Source organism: Leptinotarsa decemlineata, unplaced genomic scaffold (genome assembly GCF_025532065.1).
Source record: "Leptinotarsa decemlineata unplaced genomic scaffold, Ldec_3_MD MMD2_tig00002082_RagTag_RagTag, whole genome shotgun sequence".
NCBI lineage: Eukaryota > Metazoa > Arthropoda > Insecta > Coleoptera > Chrysomelidae > Leptinotarsa > Leptinotarsa decemlineata.
In genome coordinates, this window is record NW_027412573.1 from 4,341,697 (window position 1) to 4,347,877 (window position 6,181).

General features: G+C 40.7%; 1 non-coding gene across 1 annotated transcript; it reads left to right on the forward strand.

Annotated features, from left to right (window-relative positions):
* Positions 1–5,313: 5,313 nt before the first annotated feature.
* On the forward strand, positions 5,314–5,503 carry LOC111516864 (U2 spliceosomal RNA). Its single transcript, XR_012465815.1, has one exon. It is a non-coding gene; the product is annotated as a U2 spliceosomal RNA (small nuclear RNA).
* The last annotated feature ends 678 nt before the right edge of the window (positions 5,504–6,181 follow it).

A 6,181-nucleotide genomic window follows, 5' to 3' on the forward strand; every position in this document is an offset into this window, starting at 1 on the left:
ATTACATAATTCACCAGCAACGTGGCAGAGGTTGATCGATACCGTCCTAGGACCTGAACTAGAACCACACGTCTTCGTCTATTTGGATGATGTAGTGATCGTTACCCAAACTCTGGAGAAACATCTGACAATTCTTGATGAAGTTTTCCGCAGATTGAGAGAAGCAAATCTCACTGTTAGCTTCGAAAAGTGTCAATTTTGTAGGCCAGAAATGAAGTATTTGGGATACGTTGTAGATAGAAATGGGTTGCATGTCGACCCCGATAAAGTCAAGGCTATGTTGCAGCTTCCTAGACCAGAATCGGTAAAAGATGTCAGGAGACTGGTGGGTACTTTTTCCTGGTACAGGAGATTCATACCTGAGTTTGCATCCATCGTTTCTCCACTCACATCGCTGCTGAAAAAGGGTAGAAAGTTTGATTGGACCGAAACTTGCGATATCGCTTTTCAGAAGATGAAGGAACGTCTTATATCAGCACCAGTCTTGAGCTGTCCGGATTATTCCCTCCCATTTGTTCTGCAAACAGACGCCTCGGCATTTGGAATTGGCGCTGTTCTCACTCAGACTCGCGAGGATGAGGACGTAGTAATTTGCTATTTGAGTAGATCATTGACGAAACAAGAGCGCAATTTTTCTACTACAGAAAGGGAATGCTTGGCCGTGCTGTGGGCGATTGAAAAACTGAGACCTTATTTAGAAGCTATTCCGTTCACCGTAATAACCGATCACTATTCCTTGGTCTGGTTACAGAATTTGAAAGATCCATCAGGACGACTGGCAAGATGGGCAGTCCGCATGCAGCAATATGACTTCAAAATTGTTCACAGGAAAGGGAAGGATCACATCGTTCCTGACACCCTTTCTCGATCGGTCCCAGTCATTGATGCCATCAACCAGCAGATGAAAGAAGAGATTTTGGACAAGTGGTACCTGCGCGTGAAAGATCGAGTGAGTTTACAACCCGAAAAATACCCCAATTGGAGATTCTCTCAGGGATCACTCTACAAGTACGTCAAACCGTGTTACGTGGAATTAGAAGACCAAACCGACGTTTGGAAGTTAGTTGTACCAAAAGCGGATCGGAAGAAAATTCTTATTGAAGCTCATGCAGACCCGACCTCAGGACATCAAGGAATATTCAAAACCTACCATCGTATCAGGGAAAGGCATTATTGGCCAAAGATGAAATCTGACGTGTCGAAGTTTGTTCGAAATTGTTCCACTTGTTCCGCCTATAAACCCGACCTCAGAGGACCAAATGGACTAATGACTCCTCAACCGAAAGTGACCCGGCCATGGGAAATGATCGCCAGTGATATCATGGGACCCTTACCTAGATCTACAAAAGGCAATAAATTTATCTTAGTCGTAACAGATTACTTTAGCAAGTTTTCATTAGTCTTTCCGCTAAGATCGTCAACAGCAGAAATCATCATAAGGAAGATCGAAGAGGAAGTTTTTCTGGTATATGGAGTTCCCCGAATTCTTTTGTGCGATAATGGGCCGCAATACCGATCTCGACAGATGAGAAAACTCGTGGAAGAATATAAGGTGAAAATTAGGTATAATGCCCATTATCATCCTCAGGCAAACCCGACTGAACGAGTGAACAGAACATTGAAGTCAATGTTGGCTATGTATGTGTCCGATAATCACAGGACCTGGGATTTCAACTTACCCAAGCTATCATGCGCCTTGAGAACGGCTCGACATGAGACGACTAACCACACTCCATATTTCGTGAATTTCGGCCGCTCAATGGTTTTGTGCGGAGAGGAGATCTCTCGGAGGAAAGATCTATTGGTTGATAGTGAACCTGCTGAAGATTCGAGGCCTGAAGGATTTAGAAAACTCTTTGAGGAGATAAGGAAAAGGTTAGATGTGGCTGCTCGAAAGAATGAAAAAACTTATAACCTTCGAAGAAGGAGTGAAGAATTTTGGCCAAATCAACCCGTTTGGAGGAAGAATTTTGTGGTATCAGAGGCGGACAAATATTTTAGTGCTAAGCTAGCGCCAAGATTTGTCGGGCCTTTTTATATTAAAAAAGGGTATCCCCGTGGACATATGAATTAAGAGATGAAGACGGTAATTATAAGGGGATATGGAATGCGAAAGACCTAAAGTCAGCTAGCGCTGATGAAAATTTACGCTAGTAAATTTTCTTGAGGCAAGGGGGGAATTGTAACGGTCTAAATTTACTTGTAAATATTGTAGATATTGTTCGTTTATTTACTATGGAATCGACAGAATTGTCATTTATTGATGACGAACTTTTCGTCACAGCTAGGGACACATCTAGTTTGTCAGTGTGCCCAACCTACATTTTCAAAGAAGTTGTTACGTTTCAATTTAGCACTAGATCAAACTGCTCTTATGTGACCTTTCAAAAACACTACCTTACCTTTTAGGATCTTTATTCAGAGGATATTAACAATGTAATTCAGTTACAAGTTCATTTTATTCATTTAACATCATAGTAATGGGAATCTTCCGTTCCATAGAAAACCATACCTGAAATGTATAAGAATAAATGTATGCTCCCTGACTAACTGCTTTGACCAGTACTTACGCATTCTCCTTTTGCCAATCGACGTTGGAGATCCGAAATTCCTCGCTAGGTTGAAATAGTTGTTATTGTTTGTTTCTCAGTTTACTTCGCCTATCATTTTTCAGCCGTTGCCTGCCTTATTCTCTATACCTTTCCGAGAATATTTCTTGCATAGATTGTTATTCATCACTTCCAGAAGGATTACTACATATTAGAGCCATATCGCCTGAAAAACAATATTAGTTAGCTCTGGTTTCTGAATACTGTTTGATATTTTCGGTAAATAATCTGAATAATACGAATGCTCTAATATTTGTACTGAAAGGGAAGGATGTGGCGACTTACCTTGTATGTTTCTATTCCATCGCATGAATAAGGATTGGTAAATAGTTGAAAATAGGTTGGAACAATATATTTTGTAAATATTCGTAAACAAGGTTAAAAGACAGCTGTTGGTTGACATCTGCCGAACTTTCGTAGTGTCGTTCCGTCGACTTACACCGAACTAGTTCTACAGTTGTTCACGGGTGGAGGATTTATCGGTTACTCAAGTTGTCAAGGGTTGTTTTAGGGTTGCATTGCTTTGAGAAGGAGTTTTGATGGGTTATGGACTTGTTGATATTGTCTCAAGTGGCTGTGGAGGAATTGATAGATGTATGATGTTGTGCACAGCGCCCCCTTGGTGCTTGTAGTGTAGATTGGATGCACTGTGGCAACAACTGGTTAGCTGTCAGATGTGGCATTCTCTTAGTATTTGGAAGTTAGCTTTCGGTGAGCTTGGTTCGGAGTTCAAAGGGTATCATCAGACTGATTGTAGGATATATTTGGTTGTATTTGTGCCATCCTTCACGGGGATTATTTCTACAAGTCAGGATTGTATAGTGGAAGACTGATTGGTCATTTTGGTGTGGATATTTGCAGTCGGAAACTTAAGCTCTTTTGAGGATTTGTGGTGGATACCGAACTCGTGCCAGGTGGAAGGATTTCCGAAATTAGGTATGTCTGAATCACTGTCGCATCTCTCATGTGATCTTAGCTATGATATCACTTCTTCAATTCTACAACCTTCGTTTCTCGTCTCTAGATTCATAAGAAACAGAAGGCCCTCAGTCACTCATCAAGTCCCAGCAGGACTTCCGTGCAGAACACCGCACACGAAGAATCGTATAGAAAACCCCTTGGCCAGGGTAAGAATTTTACTATTAAATGTGTTTTAAATGATTTTAGTAATTTCTGGTTCCATCGTTATATCTCAACTGAATATTAGTATTGAAGAGAGGTTTCAACACTCATTCAATTTTCTTGATTTTTACGGATCATATGGTTATACAGGGCACCCAAAAATATACTCTTGTTATCTTGCTACTTTGCTTGATGAAAATATACCAGGGGTATTGATTAGTCAAATAGTCCTATTGAATGGGGGTTGAATCTCACCTTGTTTCATCTGATTCTGATTGAGAATTTTCTTCCGTAGGGTTTTTCTTCCTGTTTTTCTTCCTGTTTTTCTTCCTGCTTTTCTTCCTGCTTTTTTTGTCTTCGTCAAGGGTTCCTGTTTTCCTTTATTTTCTTTCTGGATCTTATTTGGTGATCCATTACTGGTCCAGCTTGTCGTGCCCTACAGGGTGATCTATCTTGGTGGTGCTACAGGGTGATCCATCTACGCTGTACTACAGGGTGATCCACCGGTGCTACAGGGTGATCTATCTTGGTGGTGCTACAGGGTGATCCATCTCCGGTGCTACAGGGTGATCCATCTCCGCCATACTACAGGGTAGCCTAACACCATATACCGGGTGGCCCAAAAGGAGCACGCAAGTTATAATTGATTTAATTGAATATTTGTGATATACTGAGATATTTGAATAATTGTTGCCCTTATGTTTATTGATACCTGTTGATATAGTGTTTGTTTATCGTTTATTGATTAAGAGTTTGTTATTGATGCCTGATTGACATAGATATTTGTGAAACGGAAATTGAGGTATATTCTTCCTTTCACGATTGCTGATTGACACCGATGCGCCTACGCCTGAGCTCACGCGACGCAAACGAGTTTGTCTTACCATCCGATACTAGTATTTACGATTTCACCTACTCAATTTTCGTGGTAGTTTTACTCGACGTATTGTAGTTTTTTTTGAGCGTCGTTACTACCGTAATTTATGGCTGATTGAATTCGTGGTTAGATACACCGCGCTCTTGTATGGACATTTGAACATCGCGTAGTAGTGTGAATATTGCATTGTTGTCTTAGAAGCGTTGTTGGTTAATCCATGTAAGTTAGGATTACTGAATAAATCATATTGGGGATTTTTATCTTTTATTTCCAATATTAATTGGTAAGTTATTGATATTGTGAGTTACTTAGGGTATCTGGAGGATTAAATTTACCTGGCGCCCATTAAGATCTATTTGAAATTTGCTAAGTTGTTTAACCCACTCCCGTCTCCACTGTTTAGCTTAGCCGCGGATACCCATCTGTCTTATTTGTTACCGACAGATGATTTAGTCCCCTCTTGTGGTTTGTGAGGTGACAGGATTTTTCCAATCTCTCCGCACACAATTCATTAGCGTAAATTTTCGCTTGAAATACAGTCGCATAAGTTCCTTGGGAGATAGATAACTCTAACCTGGATCTACGACTGAAAACATCTGCACCAGAACCGGAAGGTGTTTTTGATCCAACTGTGAACCAACAACTATCTGCTCTCAATATTTCCTTCTCCCGCAGGATCCAGTCCTCTCTACTCGAGAATAGTACATCGCTTCTTGGCCCTTGGCTAAGATCAAAGTGTAGTATCTGTTCTTATCAGCTTGATATCTGATACGCCCCGCATGCGGGGTCAGTATATTGAACTTATTTTTGGAAGTTCATGGAGGGTTAAGGGGCTTGCTCCACCTCCGTCGCGGGTTGGCCTGGCATGCAGAACGTGGTGGACGTCCAAATGGGGTAGTTAAACCAGAAAAAACTCACAAAATCGTTTTGAATGCGTGAATGCGTGAGTTAGCTGACATTGTGTAGATATCAAGAAAACGTTTTGGCTTCATATTGCATGAGTATTCAACTACGAGAAGGCTCTGTTTAAAGTGAGTATCTGCGATCTCACTGTTGACCAAATACAAGAATGTCTCGATGATTCTGAGCAGTATTTGGATATGTTCAAACATATCCAAATCCATATCCAAGTCAATCAAAACAATGGCAAAACTATATCAATTGAACCTCGAAGTGCTCCCACATCCACCGTGTTTGCCAGATTTGGCTCCCAGCGACTACTGGTTGTTCGCAGACCTCAAAAATATGTTCACTGGTGAGAAATTTTCCACAAAAGAAGTGATAAAAACGTAAAAGGTAAATTGTTTTAGAAAAGTGGAGCAACGTTGGAATGATTGTGTGACTCTTGATGGAAATCATGTTGATAATTAAACTCATTTTTGAACAAGAACGAATGCTTTCTCTTTCTCAAGACCGGGACTTCTCTGCCCAGGTTTACATTAACCCAGTGTTACTCAAACTTTTCGAATTCATGGCTCCCTTATGTTTTTGAAGGTTATCGCGGCACCTCGAACGTAAAGATTACACTAGATATTTAATTAATAAAAGTAAGTAGGTGGCTGTTTGAACGGAT